General features: G+C 44.2%; 1 protein-coding gene across 4 annotated transcripts in view; it reads right to left on the bottom strand.

Moving 5' to 3' along the window:
- The window catches only part of LRFN1 (leucine rich repeat and fibronectin type III domain containing 1), a 695,926-nt gene extending 680,909 nt beyond the window's left edge, over nucleotides 1–15,017 (bottom strand). The window contains exon 1 of one of the 4 annotated variants that reach the window (XM_069206932.1): nucleotides 12,869–15,017. The gene's annotated coding sequence lies outside the window, so the exon portion shown is untranslated. The remainder of the gene's footprint in view (nucleotides 1–12,868) is intronic. The other 3 variants (XM_069206931.1, XM_069206934.1, XM_069206933.1) reach the window with 3 other exon arrangements.
- Between the last annotated feature and the right edge of the window lie 7,981 nt (nucleotides 15,018–22,998).

The following is a 22,998-nucleotide window of genomic DNA, read 5'->3' as shown; positions in this document are numbered from 1 at the left end:
TCAGCCCTGTACAATGGACAACAATTTAGCTGCTCTCTCTTAGTAACTAAAATATTGGGGAGAAAAACATAACTGAGGGAAATACTGTAGGTCCTTGTGAACGGTACTGGTCCCGAGTAGTTTTTGCACCTGACTGCGAATTTTCCTACTGGGAATAATGGGTAACATGCATTAACAATATTTGTAGCCATTATCCCATGGTGCTCTATTTTGCACCGTGTTTTAGATTGCGCTAAATCCTGCACATACCATGGAGAATTGCATAGACAATATTTCGATACTGAGCAAAATATGCACCCAACTCGGCATCTGACATCCAATCCAGATTAATCACAAAAGTGATACAGTGTGTTTTCACGTTTAGAGAAAAGCGCTGACAAACGTAAAGTGGGTAGAGAAAAAATCTGTGTTCATTTTCCAAGAAAGGAATTATGTCCCAAATATGCAATCACACCCTGTGAGACATGTTTGGCACGACTATGTTCTACTGATGTGAAAATTATCTCTAGAGGTGAAGAAAAAACGTTTCACAGCAAGGGGAGAAAAACTGCGCACCTCCCTCCGCCTCTACGTTTCAATCGTGATCGGAAGCGGCCTGAATGAGGCAGCACGATGCGTTTTATAGAAGGAGGCGACATTCCATTTGATCACAGTATACGGGGGCGGACGGACTTCGTGACGTTTTAAGATTCCTGTCAGATCCTCGACAGACTATATGAAAACATGTCCCGATCTTGTGTGTTCTGACGGAAAGCTCAGGATCGTGCGTCTGGCGCCTGATCACGCTCTAATGTTGCTCGGAGGTTGTTTCGACGAGGTTCTTAGATGCAATGCGCTGTCCTCAGAGGAAGATACCGCAATGGCTGCCTAAAGAGCTGGCGGAAGGAATGGCTACTTGTACCCCTGTGGCCTGCGGTCCAGGAAGGTGCTGTCACAATACTGGCTGTGACATAACGTAAGATGATGGCACCTTCCTGCCGGATGGGAAGAGGGGCCCCTGAGTCTCCCATATCTCACAGATATTCATTGTCCTGGGGCTGAATGGGGCCTACCTGCAGGATTGGGACCCCTGAAGAGTTAGGTCCTCCCTGTGTCAGCAGTGGCCTGCATTACGCCCCTTAACAGTGTGGCCTTATACCAGCCCAGGTGCAGCCTTGGCAAACTACAAGAGTGGCCGTAATATATTGACCATGTGGGCCCCGCTGACCCTCTTAGCTCTGTTTAGCAACAAGGGCCGTCATCACCTTGAAGAGAGAAACACACACAGCTCAACACCAGATAAAACCTAGATATAGATCACCTGAGGCCCAACCAGCAGAGAACCCTACTGTGCGTTTAGCATATCTCACATATTTTCATTGGCTTTGGGCTAAATTGGGCTCCCCTGAATGTGTGGGTGTCCGATGAAGGATTGCCGCCCAACCCCCGTGCTGCAGGAGTTCCAGAGGCCTGCGTTACGCCCCTGGCACACATGGATCAACATGAGACAAGAAAGTCATAGCTTGAGTCTTTATTTAGGCTTTGCCAGGTGAGAAACAGATGTTCAGAGAGCAAGTGAGAGCGATAATATGGGATATAATGCTATAGAAATAGAAAGCTGATTAGAGAAAGAGGGGGGAGAAAGCCAAAGGAATACACAGAGAGGGAAGGACGGAAAAATAGAATGAGAGAGAAGATTGAAAAGGAAGCGAGAAAGCGGGAGAGACTAGGTGAGAGAGAGTTCGGCAAAATACAGTATATACAAGAAGTATGAGAGAGACTGAGTGAGCAAGGAAGAAATTCTATGCGGCATTCTGTTCTGACATTTAAAAAACTGTAAACAAGCCCAGACAGCAGAACCTATCACAATGTAAGTATTCCTCCCTCATCTGGAAGGTGGAAATCAGCGCCTTGCAAACATGTGCCTTTAACCTTATAAGACATATACATATTTATATGTACAACATTATGTCTAAAACGTTATAAATCTTATCTCGCCTCACTCTAATGAAGGCAGATGTTTGCGTGTTGCTGATTTTGACTTCCATATTTAAACATTCCTCCTCGACACGGACCTTCTCCTGCACGACGCTGAGGTAAAATGGCTTCTTCATGCCGAAGATCCTCTAACTCGACCTCTCAAGAATCTACAAGAACTTGAATCTGCCTGAGACTTTAAGGAAAACACTTGCCTTACGATTCAATCACGCCACACAGCATTAGAAGGAAGAAAAGCAGGATGCATTTTACATGACCAAGAAACATAGACCTGCAAAAACAAAACGAATCATCTCTTCAAAAGGTAACGAAAAACGCTATACTCAAATCAACCAAATTGGGGTATAATGCATACATAATCCATACACCTACAGGACTGCATTCACAAATGATGCTTATATATAAAAACTATAAAGCAACTTTAAGAAGCTGTACCCAATTATTAGGCCTGTAGTAAACATAGGCACTCACGCGTGCACACGCACGCGCACACAAACACACACACACACACACAAACACCGCTTTCTAAAGCTTGTTTAGTAAGTCTTCTTGGCTATGAGATCACCACCAGGTAGGTGTATCCTATCCATGGACGTCAATTAGGCCTAGCCATGGAACACAGCTACTAGTCCAAGTTTGCCCTTTAGTAATATTACATTCGCCTTCCTATCTAACCCTGGTATCAATTAGTTTGTGAAATTCCATCTTTTTCATGAAATGTAACAAAACTCCATTAAAATTTCATGAACTGTGACTTTGATTGTGAAATGTGATTTGTGTGACTTTTTTAAGTGAGCACATACCTTACCTAATAAAGTCTGTCGTACCAGCAGGAGACTAGTTCAAGTAGAAAATGTTTTGTGAGGTATTTTCTGTACGAACCAGTCTCGTTCTGGACCCCATGAGACTTTGTTTGCATGATGCAAATTTCATGTGTCAAGAAATTTAGAAAATTGACGAATTGTGGCCAATGCTAATGTTGAAAGCTCTTAAAGCCCTGTTTACTTTCTCTATGTGCAACCCTTGTCATTTCCATAATTAGAAACTGTGCCTTGTGTGAGGTCTTTGAGGCAGAAGGAGACACGATAGCACACACGCTTTTCCTGGGATTTTAATGCACTCCATAAACACCCCAGCTCATGAGGAAATCAGATTCTTGAAACTAGACCAATCCTTGAAAATCCTTCACATGACCTACTGAGAAGGACAGCCAAAGAAGAACAGCAGGGCGGGCTATTTAGAGACCCTTGGGCAGCCACTGCAGCCAGCAGTCCTTGGCCCTCTACCTATATCAGGAATGAATGTCCACACAAAGATTACCACCATGTGGAGACTTATGGGCTGTAAACAGGACATCAAAACAGTTTGACAGGAGCAGAATCACTGAGAAGCCAGGCGTTGCAATCCTTGCAAGAAAGAAAACCATATTTGATATGTATTTCACCTTGAACTGGCCATGGAAGAATGATATGATTGAAGCATGATTTTTAAAATTTTCCAAAGGCATAAAGATTCTTCCGAACTGAAACGGGAGGAACATTGCGTAATTGGAGCACTCCAAGTTAGTAGAATCACACAAATGTTACAAATAGTATTCCAATTTATTATAATGTATTCATAATTGATTATATATACAAAGCTCAATTTGAAATGCAAAAATAGGAATTGCAAGTACAGTAGAACAAAGACATTAGAGACCATTGTGCTGATCTATTAGATATATTCCAATGTAACTGCAACATACAAATTGGAGAAATGCCGTGCGTCATCCAACAGAATTCAGAGAGACAGACGGTTCTGTCAGATGTTCTAGATTTTATTATTTGGTTGGGCACAAGATGCAACAACGTGGATGCTTAGCACAGCTATATTTGCTTATATGATTACTTATGTATGAAAAACTGAAAAGCAATGATGTAATGTACTGATTTGTGGTCTATTAACTCTGGCAAGAACCGTATAATAGATCATGCTAATAATATGTAATTACATTTGAAAATGTTGATATTGAAATAGAAGAGAAAACTAGTTCAGAACACAAGAGCAGTGCTAGGCTAAGACAGCTTTATGCAACCCTATAGACACCTTGCATAAACAGGGCAGGACAGAAAGCCTCAAGCCAGACACAGGGAGCTCTGACATCCCAGATATCTAGGGCCTCATTTCCAAGGAAATGACGCAGTGTGGCATTGCAAGCCAACTTGCTGTGCTGCACCATTTTGAAAGTGCACGGATGCATCGTATTTGGAGAAACACGATGCATCCCAGTACTTTGCTCAGTGCTGACATACAAACTGCTGCCTAGCGCCAATGGTGCAAAGGTGCCTGCATTGCAGGGATGATTGTTTACGTGTAGAAAGAGACACCTTCCTGCACATAAAGTTTCCTCTTTCTATGTGTGCTGCAGAATGCATCACACATAGAGGAAAAAACAGGGAGAAATAATGTTATTTTTCCCTATTGCACCAATTTAATGCCATCCATGAGGTGGCGTACAAATCTGATGCATTCCTAGCCTTGTAAATCTGGGAATACATCTGATTTCGTCAGGATTCATGGTTGTTGCATGGGAACACCCACTGCAACACCCATGGAACGCCCCAATCGCACAGAGTTATGCATGAAAGGGACCCATACTTACAAGGCCATGAAAAGCCATGCAAGGCGGCTTTGCGTGGTCTTGTGAATATGGGCTGGCACACTGTGCCACCGGAGTGTAAAATAAAGGGCACTCCGGTGGCTCAGTGTGCCACTAGGGCCTTGTAAATGAGGCCCCTAGTTTTAACTCCAAAAAGGGTGACATGACTCTCCATGTAGAGTGCAGTGCATCACCTCATCTTTGGAAGATTCTCATCTACCAACAGACAGCTTCATCCTCTTGTATTATGACAGATTAGTGTTGCTGTCCATCAAGGTTGAAACCTGCCTTGGGTTTCTTATGTTCCTTGTTAGATGATTCTTATAGAAGCAAATTCAAAACTGATTTGTGAATATCCAATCCCTGCCTTAAAGAAATATGATAGTGGGCAAAGTAATAACAGATAGGGAATGTGGCTGCCAATAATTACCAGTGGCTGAGATCATCTCAAGCATTACAACTTTTTCACTTTGTTATTATTATTTTTAATTGCCTTAAGATTACAATACCAGCTCACAAAAGGTCCACAATCTTCCTTTTGAAGCCCCCCGTATGATCCCAATGGTAGGCACAATGTCACATAAAGAAAATCTCCTTCTCGCCCTAGAGAGCTTCATAATACCATACCACTTTGCCGTTTCCCATATAACTCAACTGAAAGCTTAACATCAATCAAGATAAAAGCACAAACCACCAGAAATAGAGCTCCATCCTTCGACTTAAATACATGTTTCCCAACAGACAACTTCTTATTATTGAAAAACACCCTATCATGTCATGGAGAACTCTACATCATTCACATAATCCTTCCTAGCAAACATTAAAGAGCTCCAAATTACCTTTAAACAGCTCTATGTAACTCCACAGACAACTCAGTGTTACCTCGTTGAGACCCTTAGACTTGCATGGACACACATTTACAATTCAATAACCAATGGACTACAGAATGTATGTATTTTGACATGGATAATTTATCTTGTGAGGCTTCTTAATTGTAAAATGGACCGCATTTGTGAGTGCATAGTCTGTGGACTCCAAACAAGGTTGCAGTCTTATAACCCTATGACTATATGAGCACTATTAACTTCTTTAAGGCCCATAGCCGTACACTATGTACTCCAACTGCAGTCCACATGTCATATGTATATTACCATCTAAAGTAATACATATCACCCTCTAAATGTATCTATGTCAGGTCTTAGGCACTGCATGCCACCCTATCGAGCACTCCATAAAACATAACATAGTAGGCATATATCTAGTGCACACATTCACCCAGAGAGGAGTCCTGGTGACCTTTATAGATAATCAATGCCAATGTTACACTAATTTTTATTGACCGTAGTAGGGCAACAAGGCTCAATTTTGACCAATGGGGTTGTAACCTGTGATGTTCAGTGCAAACATTTAACAACTGAGACACCAGATCTGGCATGTGAGCACAATGAACATTCAAAAATCACAAACCTTGAGTATACTGCATCAGCCCATAAAACATTCAAGAGCACCCTATTTAGAAATCAAAGCTGCCCTCCAAAATAACCCATATCAGCCAGTTGATCACACTGCATCATTCTACGAACCATTCTGTATTACCCCATTCAGTATTCATACCAGTCCATTCAGGACTCTAGCTCACTAACTTTGAATATCCAATAGCTGCAAATTACGTGCTCAATATTCCAAAGAGCAGTTCATATCACCCTACAAAGTACTGAATATCACCCAAAGAGTAATGTACATGATGGCATCAGAGAACAGCATATCACCCCATAGAAGAATGCACACTGTGCCAACAGATTACTTCAGCTACTCCAAAGGCAGTTAATCCAACACCAGGGAGAAAACACTATTCTACAGAAAACATGAGAGCTGAACACCGTCCTACAAGGAATAAACTATCACTGTACACAGAGCAATGATGATATATTAAACAAATTAACATATGCCATACATCTGAATATCATCAAATAGACAGTAATAAATACTATCCCATTGAGTGCTGGAAACCATCTGATGGGAAGCTGACTTTACAGATATCGAGGGCAGAACATCACACAATAGAAGGGAGAGTAGAGTTGTACATAAATTAGACTGTGACCATTGGAAGAAGACAGTCACCATTTACAGAGAAGAGAATATACTCCACATCATCCTCGGTAGAGCATATGTTTTCCACATATACAGGGTACGATGTTACCCAAAACACAGCATAATTTCAAATTCTAAAGATCAGAGAGCAATGCTATAAAACAAAGAACTGAGCCAACTGAAGAGTTCCCAAACTAAACTTATAAAAGCAGAATTCCATCATATACGAAGTAAAATATCACCAATTAGAAACCAAGGTATCTCCATATTGATGGCAAAATATAAATCTAGTGAGTTTGGAAAAACACCTGTAGAGAGTGAATTCAGGCTTGAAGAAAGTAGAATATCATCCTGTCAAATCACAATATCACCTATTTGAGAGCAGAATATCACCCAACAGAGTGCGGTATGTCACAACCTAGAGAGTAAAATATCACCCATCAGAAAGCACAATATTTCTGAATTAGGAATAATATAATGATCAACGAAGAGAGCAGAACATCAAACAGAGAGCACAATGTCACCTGGCAGTGATCAGAATATGACCCATCGGCCAGCAGAATATTACTCTGCAGAACATCCCTCAGAAAGCAGGATAACATTGGTTAGGGGGCAGAATATCCCTCATTCGAGAGCAAACTACTGCCCAGTAGATCACTCTGAAAGCAGGATATTATCTGTTAACAAGTAGGATATCAGTCAATACACAGCATAGTATCACCCTGCTGAACATCAGCCAGTGAGAAGTCTCATAGACTAACAAAACAGAATATAGCTCAATAGAGAAATTCATTTCTTGGAGAAAGTAGAATATCACTCAACACAGAGCAGAATATCGATTAGAACAGAGTATAACACTGTCCTTTAGAAAGCAGACTATCATCAAACGGAGCACAGACTGTCACCTTAAAGAGCTCAAAGGAGCCCAATACAGAAGTGACTGTCAGTCAGAAAGCCGACTATCAGTCACTCAAAGCAAAACCTAAGTAATGAGCCAGCGGTTAAATTCTGTTTGGATAACTTAATCAAAGGGCAAAATATTGCCAGAAGGGACCAAGAAATTGCTAGGGAGCAGAATGTGTCCGAATAAGAGAGGTGAATACAGTGCTTAATTTGTAGAATAAGTACTGGTGCTGAAAGCGCTACTCAGAAACCGTCAGCGGCACCGGTGCACCAAGTACCACGCTGAGTGGTCTTAAATCCACCTCAGGCCACTTTAATCAACCACCAAAAAAAGGGGGACACAACAAACTAAAAGTGTTCTAACCGCACCATGAGATGCAGACAATGCCTGTGAGTTGCGGAACAGGTATTTCAAATGAAGGAGGAGGACAGGACAGGTAGGTGCAATTCATAATTAATGGGCCCGTCGCACAGAGGAGAAAAATTCAATAGTCCCGGCCCTATTAAATAAGTGCCGATACTAAGCACCAGAAACCACCAGCACTAATTAAGCACTGGTTGAATAAAATGTATTAAAGAGCAGAATTCGAGAACAGTTTATTGCTCAAGAGGGAATTGAATATCACCCACTGCAGAGCATAATATCACACATTCCAGAATTGGGAAAAGTTGACTACACAACAGACAGCAGAATGTCAGTAGGGATGTACTAAGTTTTCATTACATAATCAAACCCATAGGCCCTGATTATTTGGTTGTCTTTAGCTTAACAAAAGATATTTGTTTTAGTACATTTACACCTTGGTGCAGCTTTACCTTCTAAGGAAAGTGCTATTTGACTCTAAAAACGACTTCCCATTTTCAGGAAAGTTCAATTCAAATTGGTTTTTGACAGCTTTGAAATTGAACAGCAATCCGTGTTTTTTACCTCAAAAGAATTTAGACGAGGTGCAAAAATCCCAGTTTCAGCTTGCAAACCCACATGAAGAAAGTTTGAGGATTATAGATGATGACTGCAGTATTGGTGTCAATTATAGAAACAAGATCCAAGAGAACATGTTTACTCATTCACACACCCCTTATTGGCACCCCTAAATGTGAACAGCTAAAGAGCAGACAATCAACCAGAGAGTTTAATATCACTCCTAAAACAGCAGAATATTAGCCACTAGAGAGAAAATTATCTTCTGAAACAGCAAATATCCAATAGAGAAATGGATATCATTCAGAAAGCAGAGTATCACAGAACACAGAACACGGTATCCATAAATGGAGAACAGAGTTACACCCTTAAGAGAACAGATCATGTCCTAATGGAGTGTGGAATATCACCAACTACAGTGCAGAACCTCTGCCTCTAGTGACAGACTTTCATCCATGAATACAGAGTACTGTCCAATAAAGAGAGCAAAATATCCCTAAAGAGCTGATTATCATCCATTAGAGAGCAGGACACTAGCCAGTGGAGAGCACAATATTGTCACACAGTAAGACCGCTAAATACCACTCAAAAGCGAACAGAAAATACACATTAACATGAATAATATCTGTAAAAAAAAAAAAAGAAAAAAAAAGCTATCATAGGGTACACTATCAACCAAAAGAGAGCAAAATATCACTCGAATACCAGCAGATCACCGAAGATAGAGAACATAACATATTTAAGTGAAGACCATTGCTTATTCCAAAGCATAACATTATAAAATTTAGAGTAGATTATCGGCCAAAAGAGGCTTTAATATCACTTCTTAGAAAGTACAGTACCCCCCATAATAGATCAGAATTCCCCTCATTGGAGAGCAGTATAACATGATGGCGAGCAGAATGCCATCTATTGGAGAATACAAATAGAATCCCGCCAATAGAGAGAATATTGCTCACTGGAGAACAGCCAGCCAGATATAGAGTGATTATCACCAATTAGACAGCAGGATATCATCAATGGAGAGCACACCAGCATTGGTTAGAGAACAGAATATTTCCAATGGAGAGCAGAATGTCACCTTTTAGTGACAGAATATAGCCAATAGATATTCAATCTGTTGCATGTTACTGAGCAGGTTATCGTCATTAGGAAGCAGAATATCACTTGTTATAAAGCACAGTATCAGTATCTCCATTAGAGAAAAATATCACTCATCGAGAACAGATTATCACAGACAGAAAGGGGAATGTCACTAACTGGACAGCATATTACCCACAGCAGACAGCAGAATATCACCAAAAGAAAGCAGGATATCATGTTTTAGAGAGTAAAATATCAACTGTAGAGCAGAAAATGCTTTAGAGGGCAAAGTAGCACCAGCAGAGAGCAAGATATCTGGTTTAGACCCTAAAATATCATTGTTAGAGAGAAGATTGTTACCCATGGAAAGAGAAGAAATTTACTGATATAGAGAAGAGTATCACCCACTAGAGAGCAAAATATCCCTGCTTAGAAAGTAGGATATGTCACTTTAGAAAGCATAATATCGCGAAGAGAGCAAAATATCAGCACCAGGGAGCATACAACCTCCCATTAAAGAGTAAAGTATAGCCAGCATCTCACGCATCAGAAATCTGAGTATTATCAATCCAAAACTGCCATCAGGTGTTGGGAACCAAAATGTCACCTAGTAAGAGACGGATGTCACCCTTTACAGAGCAGAATTTGAAGAAAATAATATAAAGCTAAAAGAATATCACCAATTGGAAAACAGAACATTTAAAATTGAGGGAAAGTGGTACACCTAAGTGAGCAATATGTCACCAAAATACAGCAGGATATAGTGCGTTAGACAGCTGATTATCGTTAATATTGAGCAAAACGTCATCCGCCTAGGGTCAGGAAGCCACAATGATAATGAGTAGATTATCACGTCCTAACGGAAAAAATATGACTAATAGAGAGACGGTTTTGCCGCGTTAGAGAGCAGAAGCGTGACGCCTAGAACGCAGAGCATCACCCCTCAGGGAGCAAAATATTGACCTCCAGCCCGCCCTCGGACCCCCTCCGCGGCAGTATCTGACAGTGAGCGCGCGCTGCTCCCAGCGCGCGGCCACTGGTGCAGCACCCTGGACAGCAGGACAGGACCTGCCTCAGGCGCGTGGCCAGCGCCGCAGTGCAAGGAGACTGTCACGGGCCCTGCCCTCTGCTACCGCCCCTCTGCCCAGTCCTAAACAGACAAGCTCCGGCTCAGTCCTCTCTTTGTCCCCGCGGTTCTCCCCCCTTTCTATCTCTCTCTGGATATATCTTCTTTTTCTCACACATTCCGCCTCATCCTCTCTGTGTCAGTTCAATCGCGCTTTATTGACGTGCCTTAAAGACACACGTGACACCAAAGCTTCTGCAATCGCCATATCTGCACCTGTTTCTATGCATCTCATTTTCAGCATCGCCCTCTCTCTCGCTGCATTTTTTCATTGCCTCGCTCTACGACTCTCTACGAGTTTCTCTATTACCTTTACATTTTTCTGCTTCCCTATGTAGCTTCTCTGTGCATCTGTCTGTGTATGTGCTATTCTGCATCCCCGACACTGCCTCTCTCAATGCATCTTCTCTGTGCCTCTGTCTTTCTATGCATATCTCTCTGCATCTCACGGTGCATTTCTGTATATCTCAGTGGTCACATCTCTTTGAGTCTGCTGCTTTGCCTCTCCCAGTGCGTATTATCTGTGCATATATCTCTCTATGCATAGCTCTGCAACTCTCGATGCATTATCTGTGTGCACCTGTCTGTATCTATTTCTTTCTGCATCTCTCGCCCTGCCTCTCTCGGTGCATTTTCTCTGTGCACATAATTCTCTATACAAACCTCTCTCCATATCTCTATACATTTCGATGTACATATCCGTCTACATCTCACGCCCTGACTCGAAGTGGAGTATCTCTCTTCATCTCTCGGAATGACTCTCAGTGTATATCTCTCTCTCCATCCCTCGCTATGCATCCCTCTGTACCTCTCAAAGTACATCTCTCTCCTTTTCTCGCCCTGCCTCCCAGTGTACATATAGTTATCCTTCCCTCGCTATGCATCTCTCTGTACATCTCAATGTACATATCTCTCATCGCACACCCTGACTCTCAGTGTATATATCTCTCTTGCCCTACCTCTCAGTACACATATCTCTGTCCATATGTCGCCCTGCCTATCAGTGTACTCTTCTGTCTCCATCTCACGCCCTGACTCTTGGTGTATATATCTCTCTGTCTCTCGCCCTACCTCTCAATGTACATATCTCGCTCCATATCTCGCCCTGCCTCTGTGTACACATCTCTCTCCATCTCTCCCTTGTCACTCAGTGCACATATCTCTCCATCCCTCGCTATGCACTCTGTGTACATCTAAATGTACAGATCTCTCTCCATCTCTCACCCTATCTCTCAAAGTACATATCTCCCGCCATATCGCGCCCTTCCTCTCAGTGTACATACCTCTCTCCATCCCTCGCTATGCATCTCTCTGTACCTCTCAATGTACATATCTCTCTCCATCTCTAGCTCTGCCTCTTAGTGTACTTATCTCTCTCCATCCCTCACCTAGCATCTCTCTGTACATCTCAATGTCCATAAATCTGTGTCTCTCATTCTGCCTCTTAGTGCATTTCCCTGCACACACCTCTGTGTCTCTTTCGCCCTCTTTCTCAGCCTCCCACACCCCTTGCTTTTTTTTTTTTACTTGAAAGAATATTTTTCATTTGATAATTTTCATTTGTGCAGACATGTCGTATTTTCACCCATTTTAAGATCTTTATAGTCTTAACGTATTCTATTGTTTTATAGTAAGGTCTCAATAAACAATTTTAAATCACACCCTCGCGACCTCTCTCTCTGCGACTCCTTTTCTCACTTCCTTTCCCCCTGTTTCCTTCCCTTCTAACCCTCCCTCCACATATGTCCCATCCCTCCGCTCAGCCCGAGAAGCACCAATCCCTCTTGTGTCCATCTACTACTTTTTTTCAGAGGTGCCCCTCTATGGCTCGGCGCTGGACCCCTACGCCCGTCTCTCCTGGGATAACATGCCTGTCAGAATCCAGTGCATCATTCAGCATACCGTCTTTTGTCATGCCCGTGTCAGGAAATACTTTTGTTCCTCAGACCTCCATTTTCCTCCGTCCTCTGGCGCAGAGCAGTCCTTTCCAGAAATGGCCTTGATATTGTGCAGCTGGCATCAGTATGGTACACACCTCCAAAAGCAACTGACCCCTTCACCCCCGCTACACACAAACACACGCACAACCACTCCGTGCCGTAATGAGGCAGAGAAAGGCTGCACTTACCTTGGGCGACATAATGTTGCCCTTGCTGGAGAAGGGGCGTCGGGCTCCATTCCATCCTGTCGGTGCCAAGGGACGGCAGGGCACGAGCAATGCCAGGTGGCAAGGGGTGGGCGGTAATGGCATTTAAAGGGCTGAAGCAGCTTCTTCTGTGCCAGCATCCATGAATCCACAGAAAAGGAAAGGTTTCCCGTGATGCAGCCCAGTAGATTGGAGCCGGCCCCCCGGTTTGGCAGGAGTGGACCTTAGTTCAGCATTGTTGGCCTCAGCGGTGGGTGGACCGATCTCAGTGCGGTTGGGTTTGTCACCAGGGCACCCAGGGTGATCTCAATATGTGCTGACCAGACCCTAGTTTAGTTGGTTTACAGTCCAGTATGAAAGGACTGACCCCTACTGTATCAGGGCAGATGTACAGGACGGCCGACTGGTTCCCACTATCTGAGGCCTGGCCCCAAATGTCTCTACTGTCTCTCAATATGACTATTAAAGCACCAATCTGGGCTTACTGAAGTATTGACTGATGTGCCCCACCGTGGCCGAGATGGTCCTCTCCAAGTGGCTGACTGGTCGTCAGTATGGATGAGTTGGCCCCCAGAATGACCGAGTTGGTCCCCAGTATACTAACTGGTCAGCAGTGTGGTCTGGTTGCCCCTAGTCTGGAGGGATTGTTCCCAAGTGTGACCGGGCTTGTCTCCACTATTCTTGACCGGTCCTCATTGCGGACTGGGCTGAAGACCCGTATGGTCGACCTTGTTCCCCAAACGATTCACTAGTCCTCAGTAAGGGTGGGCTGGAGGATGTATACGAATGGCTGGTCGCCAATATGGCCCGGTCGGTCCCCAGTATGGATGGTGTGTCACCCAATATTACTGGGTGGTCTCCACTACGCTTGATCGGTGCCCAGGATGGGAGTGGTGGTCCCCATTACGGACGGCCTTGTCCAGAGGATGCTCAGCCTGGTCCCCGGTGTGATAACAGATCCTCGTAAAGCCTTGTCGCCTCCTCAGTGTCTCATGAATGGCGCTTGTTTTGGCATGGCAGCTTTATCCGGTCCGCGCGCCCGGTATCCCGGTACTGGCCCCCGTCCAGAGATGCTCCCAGTCTGTGGTGCTCCGCACAGTGGGTCTGCTCGACGGAATCTCAGGGTCGTTGCTCAGTATGATAAGGCTGTGTCCCGGTACACTGCCCCCACGGAGGTACGGCCACGTCTCAGTACTGCAGACATGATTGAGAAGAGACCATTAATTTGCAGGGGATGAACCTGGGTATCTGAACCTGGACTTCGGCGTGTTGGGCTGGCCCTCATCACGGAGAGCTGGTATCCACGACTCGGGCACAGATGCGAGGATGGCTGTATGAATTCTAGTGTGGAAGGCTGGGTCATATGATGGAAAGCTGGATCCTAGTACGTAGTGCTGATCACAAAACAGGGGAGAGGGCTGATCCCAGTACAGAGGATTTACCCCAATTCGATTGGCTGAAAGGTTGACTCCAGTACGAAGGGCTAATTCCAGTACGGAGGAGTGATTTCCATGTGAAGGGCTGGATTCAGTGTAAACCCCTATTCCATGCACGGAGAGAGGTTTCCCCTTATGGAGGGCTGGCCGTCAAGTACGGTAGGTTTGGTCCCTGCTAAGACAGAGCTATCCACTGTAAATGGTCCCATTCTCCAGGGGTTGGCATGTGCTGCAAGCGTGGATTCATGCCCAGGGTGCTGAGCGGGGCTGTATCCTCCCGCAGCCCGTGCACCTCTCGGGCTAGCCGAGTCTCCCCTCTGGCGCTGACCGGGTTGCCTAGGCGGAGAGAGAGGACCGCAGGTACCCAAGGATGCTACCCCCTGTGCAGGGCACCTTGGGCGCTGCCGCCTCGGTTACCAGCTGCCGCTGCTCCGTGTAGTGAGGCCGCTGGCGGAAACGGGGAGCCGGCGACTGGCCTGGCTTCCCCCTGTTCGGCTCCGTCCCCTCCGGGATGTTCGTTCCCAGGCCCCGGTGATGCACCGCGGGGTCTGCTGTTGGCGCCGGACGGCTGTGGGATGCAGGACCCGCTGTCTGCGATGAGTGGAGAGGGAGGAGGGCCTGATGCCCCCTCCTGCAGCCGGGGAGGGAGGGTTGGGAGAGGGAGGCAGGACTGGGAAAGAGGCGGAGGGAAGTGCAGATGGGAAATCTTTAGCACTGCAGCAGCATCAGCGAGCGAAGCAGGAGGGAGCGCGAGGGCGGGTAGCTGCGAGGAAAGGCAGAGAACAGGGGACAGAGAGCGGAGGACAGAGGCGGGACAGAAGATGGATAGGAGGAAAATAGGGGTTTCGGGGAGAAGGGAGGAGGGGGAAATGAAGCGGAGAAGCGAGGTGAGAGGACCTAGAGGTAGATAAGGACTGGGGAGGTGAAAGAGAGCGAAGAGAGCGGATAGAGAAGGAGAAGGAGGAAAGCGAAACATGGAGAGGAGAGGAGAGACGACGGGGCTGCAGCGGGTGTGAAGGTCACAGACCAGGACTAAGGAGAGATTATGGCAGAGCGTGAGGATGTGGCGGTGGAGAGCGGTACGGAGCGAAGAGAGATGGTTGAAGGTGAGGTCCTTGGGAGAGAAAGAAAGAACGAGGGAGGAGAGTGGAAGGAAGACGGAGATGGGAAGAGAATGGTTGGGAAAATCACGCGTAAGGATTCGATGGGGAGGGAAAAGTGAAAGAAGGATGAGAGGGGAATAGCCAGTGGTTAGGAAAGAGAGCGGCTGCACGAGGAAAGATAAGATAGAAAATCAATTAGAAAGTGAGGAAGGAACGTGAAGTTGAAGAAGAGAGAGGAAAGGAGGGGGAGGGAGAAAGGAAGAAGAGAGAAGTTAAGAGGGAGAGTAGGTAGGAGAAGAGAGGTGACGGTGGAGGATAAGAGGGGGAATGGAAGAGCAGAGCGTGGAGGGAGAACCATGAGAGTGGAAAGGATAAGCAGTAAACAAAAAAACAGGTAGATGGGAAAGAAAGTGGAAAGAGTATAGCTGAGTCAGGAGAAAAGAAAAAAGGAACAAAAAAACAGATGAGAAAGAAAAGGAGAGAGGGGAAGGTGGAAAAGAAGGAAAAGGCGCGATGAGGAAATACACAACCGAGAAAAAGAGTGGACGGTAAGAGAGAGGCTAAACACTGAGCAAGAGAGAGGGTGACATACAGAGAGAGGGCTGGAAAAGGAGATGGGTGATGGCAGATTAGTCAGGGAAAGGGAGAAGAAGACCAGGGGAGCGAGGAAGAGTCATTTGAAGAGCAAGACAGAGTATATTGAGAAGGAACAGATCAGGATGAGGGGAGGAGAGCGCGAGGAGAGTGAGAGAAAAGGAGCGAGGATGGAGGATGCAAAGATTCGAGGAGTAAGAGATAGAGTAGGAAGAGGAAGTGGTGAAATTAGGAAGGGGAAGTGGAGAGAATTATAGAGATTAGGACATTGGAAAGGAAAGAATATGCCTGAAGAAGAGTAGGAGGCAGTAGCGAAAGGTGAGGTAATAGTAGTGAAGGAAGATAAAGGGTAGGAGACCCGTGCAGAGTGTGAGACCAGGAGAAATGAGAAATGGGAAGATTGGAAGAAAAGAAGAGTGTCGAAGAGAGCGAGGGTAGTGGAGACGGCAACACTGGGGAAGTAGGAGAGATGGAGAGGATGACCAGGAGCAGAGAACATGAGCGATTAGGGTAGAGGAGGAGAATGAGAGAATAGATATGGGAGGTGAGTGGGAGGGTAGGACTGGGGAATCCTGAGAGAACAGTAGAGAGTGGGGTAAGAGAGTAGGATAAGGAGAGGTTAGAGAACAATAAAGGGTGTATAGTAAGAGAATAGGAAAGAGTTGGAGAATAAAATATTTGGAGAGATGGGAAGAATGAGCTAATAAGAGAAAAGGACGAGTAAGGGAATAAGAGATAGTAGAAGAGTGAGGTATTAGAAAAGATGGTGAAGAGCCAGCATAGGGCGAGATGAGGAAGAGAAGTGGGGGTAAGTGAAAATATGATGAGTGAGAGGAAGATTTTCCAAAGACGATGGTGGGTCAGAAGATTAAAGAGAGGGAGAAGAGTAAGAAAGAAACAGAGATGAGGAAAAGTGAGCAAATAGAGCAAATAGGAGGTGGGAAGTGACAGAAAAGGAACGCAATAGGAGTAGGGCTAGTAAACAAATAGGAAATAGTACGGAGGGTAAGAGGATGGGAGAGGTAAGAGCGAGAAGGAAGATTGAGTGAATACAGCAGATGAAGAGTTTGAAACTAGGAGAGATATGAAAGAGTGGGAGCACAATAGGAAAAGTAGAATAATAGGAGAAAGGGGTGTGGAATAGAAATAATTGTCTTAGCAAAAATGTAACCTGATTCAGTTTGTTTTTCTGCTGATGCTAAAAAAGCCCAGAAGTCCCCTCCTCTGACATTGAGCTCCCTCCACCCATCAGCTCCTGAAGCCAGAAAATGAAGACCAGCTTGCTCAGCCGAAATCTTTACATATTACTGCTACTATTTGAATACACTTTCATTTGCTCTCATTCTTGGCCTAGGTATTTGAGTATAGTTTTTGAAGGAATCAGTAAAATTACTATATTCACATCTTATGAATAGTACTGCATAAATATGCGTTTTGTTGTTACTGTACAAGCTTGTTCAACATGGCCCTGCCGAGGGAGATTCTGGCTAGTTGACTCTTTGATTTACAAATGATTGCATTTCTTTTGTTAATAAGCTCTTTTGGACTATGATTGGTGGGTGTGTAGTGCTATTCGATGGAAATTCCTGGTAACTGATCAGACGCAGTGACTGGATATGTACTGGACCCCACACAGCCCCAGGCAGCAAGGTAAGAGGGAGATTCTCTGTGAGGAGCTTGGGTGGTGAAAGGCCTGGAGTTCGACTTGCTGATCAGACCAGACAGTGCCAGTAGGAATGATACACAATGAAATGTAACAGTCTAATTATGTCTATTGATCTTGTATTTTGTGCTCAGGACTATGGCTTTTCTTCTGCATCAATGAAAATAGGATATTCTGGCTCTGGTAGGTACAGGTGAAGTTCCAGAAAACCAAGTTGTGTAAGAAATTCATCCTATCCGACTAAGAGGCTCTAGAAAGAGAGTGGTGGCAAGCACAGCCCAGAACCTCTACCATACCCTAGCAGATGAATGTGTGAATGAAAGAGATAGCCTTAGCTAGCCACCCCAGAATCTCTGCAAGCCCCAACAGCCTGTAAGTAGGGGTCTCCAAATGCAAGATGGTCAGAAGACAAATATGAATGAACTTTCTTACATCCCTACATGAGGGCAGACAGGAAGAGGAGTAAGTCCAGCCTTTTCCTTCTTGCCATACTATCACGCTCCCTCCATAAGTTGAGCTGTGCCCAACTGGCCAGCAAAGATCTAAGCATTTTCTCAATTTTGAATGAGGGTTCAGTAAGGAAAATTGCGCCAGAAAATTGAAAACTGGAAAATATCCCATCCAATGGGCCACCTACCCATGCGTTGGACAATCAGAATGGCAAAATCGCATGTAGCTGTTGAAATCACTTTGTGACGTGCGTTAGTGGCATTAATAAGTATTATTTTCGTGAAGAAGTTACATTTGATATTGAGCGGTTGAATAACCCTGAAAAGTGACTAAATTATCAGCACTCTAATTATAGAACAAGGGGAAGCCTTCTTGGAATGAAGAAGCCATGAAACAAAAGCAAAAAACTCAGATGGATGGGCCAAATTAGCCCCTTGAGTGACGGCATTAAGGTGCCCCTATTGCACTGTTTCATACATTTTGTTTTGGAACAATACTTTATTCAAGTTGTGCAATGTATAATGTACACGCACAACACTGTGCTGATTACATAAGAGCTTAAACAACTCACCATCCATCCTGTGGCAAACTGAAATAGAATTAAAGTCAGAATACACAAGTTGCACAACCGATTGGTAATGTTGGATCAGTTACAACCTGGTAGGTCTTAGCCCAGGCCTGCCACATACATACATTTCCTCATCCTTATCCCTTTACTCAAATGACTAATCATGTTCCTGGAGGAGAAGATTGAGAATACACTAGATTTCTTGAGTTTCCACATACCATGCTGGGGGTCCCTATGCAGGCTGCATCTGGGGACGGAGCAGTGCTAGTCAGCCTGCTCTTGGATGTGGTACAGGAAAACAGTGCCCATGTGACAAGAACAAGTGGCAGCATAGCAAGCAGAAGGAAGATGCAGGAATCCCACATGGCACCACCCCACTTCCTACCATAACGCAATCTCGTTCAGTGTCCTAACATGCCGACTGCATCAGGGCGTTTGGGCTTGCAGTTTGACTATAGCCTGGGATAGTCCAAGTATGACTGCAGGATGAAGGGCAAGAGAAGTCGGAAGAACACTTCTGCTTGAATAAACACACCCCTTTGAAGAAGATAGTGAAGACCCAATTGACATTTTTCATATACAACCATATGGATTGCTCCCCTGTGAGGATACCCAGGCCCTGAATGAGAGGGCTGCGGGCCACCATCCACATTGCTTGGTCCTCTCTGACTTCCTAAATATCAGCTGACAATGTCACAAGATGCAAGAAGACCCTCAAAAGCTCAGAGATGAATTTTGAACTATGTTTGAATGATATAAACCCTATTAGGTCCAGCGTAATTATGCCACGGGAAGTGAAAGAAAGTGATCAAGTGAATCAAAATGGAAAGCATCTGTGGATGATGCTGCTCTTAGTCTGCTGCAGATGCCATGCTGAATGCTAATACTGAACTGTGTCCTGGTATGATTACAATTATTAATGCAAGCAAATTAAAGAGCTAACCCTGGCTGATTATTTTGATAGTTTGTAACATGTGTTTATTAGTCTCTTATCAGTGCTACGGAAACCATTACGTAGCCTTGTCAAATGTCAATCTTTCAAGGGTAATTTCCCAAGGTACAGGTACATTTGAGAACAGTATTCATTGGTTGGCAAACAAAAGATCTTTTAGATTTGGTTTCAGTAAAAAAATCGTTTTGTTACTGTACAAAAGAGGAAGAAAGCACCACTGACTCTAAATTAATGTCTTTGCAAATGCAATAATTTAAATAAACGGCCGGAAAGAGAGGTTGGGAAGAAAGAGGAGAGAAGGTGAGCAAGGTGGACAGATAGGACAGGGAGGTGGGAGGTGTTGGAGAAGCCAGGGAAGGCTAAAGGGGAGAGTCTGCTCCCCCTCGTGGTATTTCATGTTTCCGTTTTAATCAGCCGCAGCACTCAAAATCTGAACTAGCCCTGTGATTCACAGGAACAGCCCTAACAAACCGAATACCCTCCCTCTCCATCAAATCAATACACACCCTTCTAGGACAGCCAGAAGGGAGCTGGCTTATCTGTGAAAGCTTTGACTTCTGTAGATTAACATGGGTCATAAATGCAATGTTTAATTAATGGAAACATACTTTATTGATGCTGGTGCCAGGCGACCAGCATTGAAAACCTCACAATTTTATACACTACCCCTCTTCAGCAAAATTATTGATACAGCAGTCATTTCCAACTCCTTTCCCTTTCTATATAACTCACTCAATTAACTGACCACCACACTTTCCTCATTAATCCCATCTCACTCTTCTGAAAAGGGATTTCTATGAAAACTAAACTGTGTTGCATATTGTACAAGTGATGGTGTTTTTTTAACATAATGATGAAGAACAAGAAGGGTGCTTTTAGCATCTTTTTGTGAAAAAAGTGACAATGGGAACCTGAAGAATACCTCTCAATCGATATCTGATGTGGTCAAATTACTTTTGGTCACAACGTACAAATAATATGGATTGGTTCCTAATTTATGAGCCAGTTGATATTAGATTCAATCCAATGTAAAAACTTGTTCATAAGCAACGATATCCACTGTACCAGGAGGCAGTGGTGTGGATCTACTCATTCCTCTCTGCTGTGCTGCAGCAAACGGTTCTGGCACCCATTGTCAGTGTTTGTAATAGCTTACGACCAAGAGACCTGGTTAATACACCTATCCCGTTGTGGAAGGCCTATGTGCCTTGAATGCAGTTGGAGTGGCTAGATTTCCTGTTGTACTGAACCCTGCTACTAGTTTATCATGCATAACAGTGGCAGCTAGATCTCTTGCTGTTGTAGATTTGCACTCTCTATTCTACATCCCTGTATATCCAGATAGTGAGTTTGTTTTCACATTCACATTTTTAAAGGGGTAACTAACATGGTAACAATTGCCCCAGGGCTATAGAGTCACCTATGTCCTCACATGCACTTACTAAAAAGCTGTACATCTTTAACTTCGAGGAAGGATCCACTATGAATAAATATTCTGAAGATAGTTGGTTGTTGATTGCCTCAGACTCACCAGACAAGTGCAAGACTGACTCACTGCATCTGCTCACTCACTAAATTGGCTAAAAAGGGGAATAAAGCTCCTAAAACAGGCTTCGTCAATGAGTAGTTTTTGAGCTACTGGTAGCTCTCCCATCTGCAGGAGCCCAGATCAAGAATAGGTCTTAAGTGAAAGGTAGCTTGATGTGAATGTGACTTTGCCAAACCGAATGGCCCTTGATTTTGTTCTGGTTGCCAAAGGTGGAGTTTGTTCAATTGGAGGTGCTGTAGGTTGTACTTTAATTCCAATTGCCTCTTTTGGCATACATAACCAGAATGATCCTAAGCGCGAGAAATTGAAATGACTACATACCCTCAATGACACCAATGCTTTTTGAGGAGCTTGGTCATGATTGAAAAACATTTTTAGAGAATGAAGAGTGTTGAATGTGTTAGCCATTTTCATCTTCTTTATTGTTTCCATCTCAAGTCTTGCTAGAGCACATTCCCATCCTAGCCCTTAAGAAAGCTGGATGATAAAGAGAATTATGATAATGAAGAGCTTGATTATAGTTCTTTGGGAATGTTACACTTAAAATATAAAGCTTTTTTCAATTAATTCAAACTGAAAATTACTAACATTAGACAAGTAAACAATACATGAGGGAGGGATTGTGGAATAGAAGATTTTGACCTAGCAAAACAATTACTTGCTTCAGCCATGTTTTTCTGTTCATGCTAACAGTGCCTACAGGGAGTGATAGTCTCTGATGTTGCGCTGTATCCACCCCAGGCACGAAAACAAAGACTAGCTTGTTTTTACATAGTGTCTCTACTAATTGACGGTCCTTTCACTCATTTTCATTATTTCAGCCCAAGCAGCTGCTTGCAGCTTTGAAAGTACGACTCACACGAATATATTCAAAACGCACAAATGAGAGTGTAAAAATATTGTCTTTGCTGTTACTTCACACGTCTCCTCCTCCTGTGTTGGGAGAGATTCTGGTTGACTGACTGTTATTCACAGACAATTATTTTTTTGATTTTAAACCCTTTTAGCCTGTGATCGGCATGCAAAGAGATCTTCTTCAATGGGGTAAAAGTGAGAAGAGGAGGAGAAGAGTTGGAGAAACATAAGTGAATAAGAGAGAGTAGGTCAGAACAAGAATAGGAGGCGGGAGAGTAAAATAATAAGAAAAAGGATGGAGGGTGAGAAGACAGATGGTGGGAGAGTGTTAGAGGACGGTTCTGACCATCAGGTTTTCGCTTTTTGACCACCTGGTTTTTTGACCACCTGGTTTTTACTTTTTACTGTGATGAAGCCTCCTATGAGGGGACTCACGCACAGTAAACACATCGTAAAATGGACTGCGCATGTTTACTGCCGGTGCCGCCGTGCTACGGAAAGGCAGCTTTGGCACAGCAAGGGCAGGAGGCCCCAGGCAGGTTACATGTGATCATGTGTGCACATGGAAGTGCACCCATGTGAGGGCTGTGGGAGGAGGAGTCCTGGTGTGTGCAGCCCAAGAACTGCACTTAGGTAAGCCAGGTGCAGGAGGAACTATGCAGAGTCGGTGGTGACCTGGAGTAGGTTCCATGAGAGGGGTGTACACATGTGAGGGAGAGTCAGTGTGCTTACTATCTTTTCACTGTAGGGACACTCAGTTCAATGCCAATGTCAGTGTGCTTAAGGTATTTGCATTGTAGGGATACTCCATTAAATGTCAATGGGAAAGGAGGGCCTAGGGTGTAACTCCAGTTCTCTGGGGTCCACCGAGACCAGAGTCACACCAAAGTACACTGTAACCTGTAAGAAAAGAATGATGCAGTAGGTTACAAGAGCATAGTT

This window comes from Pleurodeles waltl, chromosome 9 (assembly GCF_031143425.1).
Source record: "Pleurodeles waltl isolate 20211129_DDA chromosome 9, aPleWal1.hap1.20221129, whole genome shotgun sequence".
NCBI lineage: Eukaryota > Metazoa > Chordata > Amphibia > Caudata > Salamandridae > Pleurodeles > Pleurodeles waltl.
Note: the sequence above shows the minus strand (reverse complement) of the source record. Positions and strands in the feature narration are given on the sequence as shown.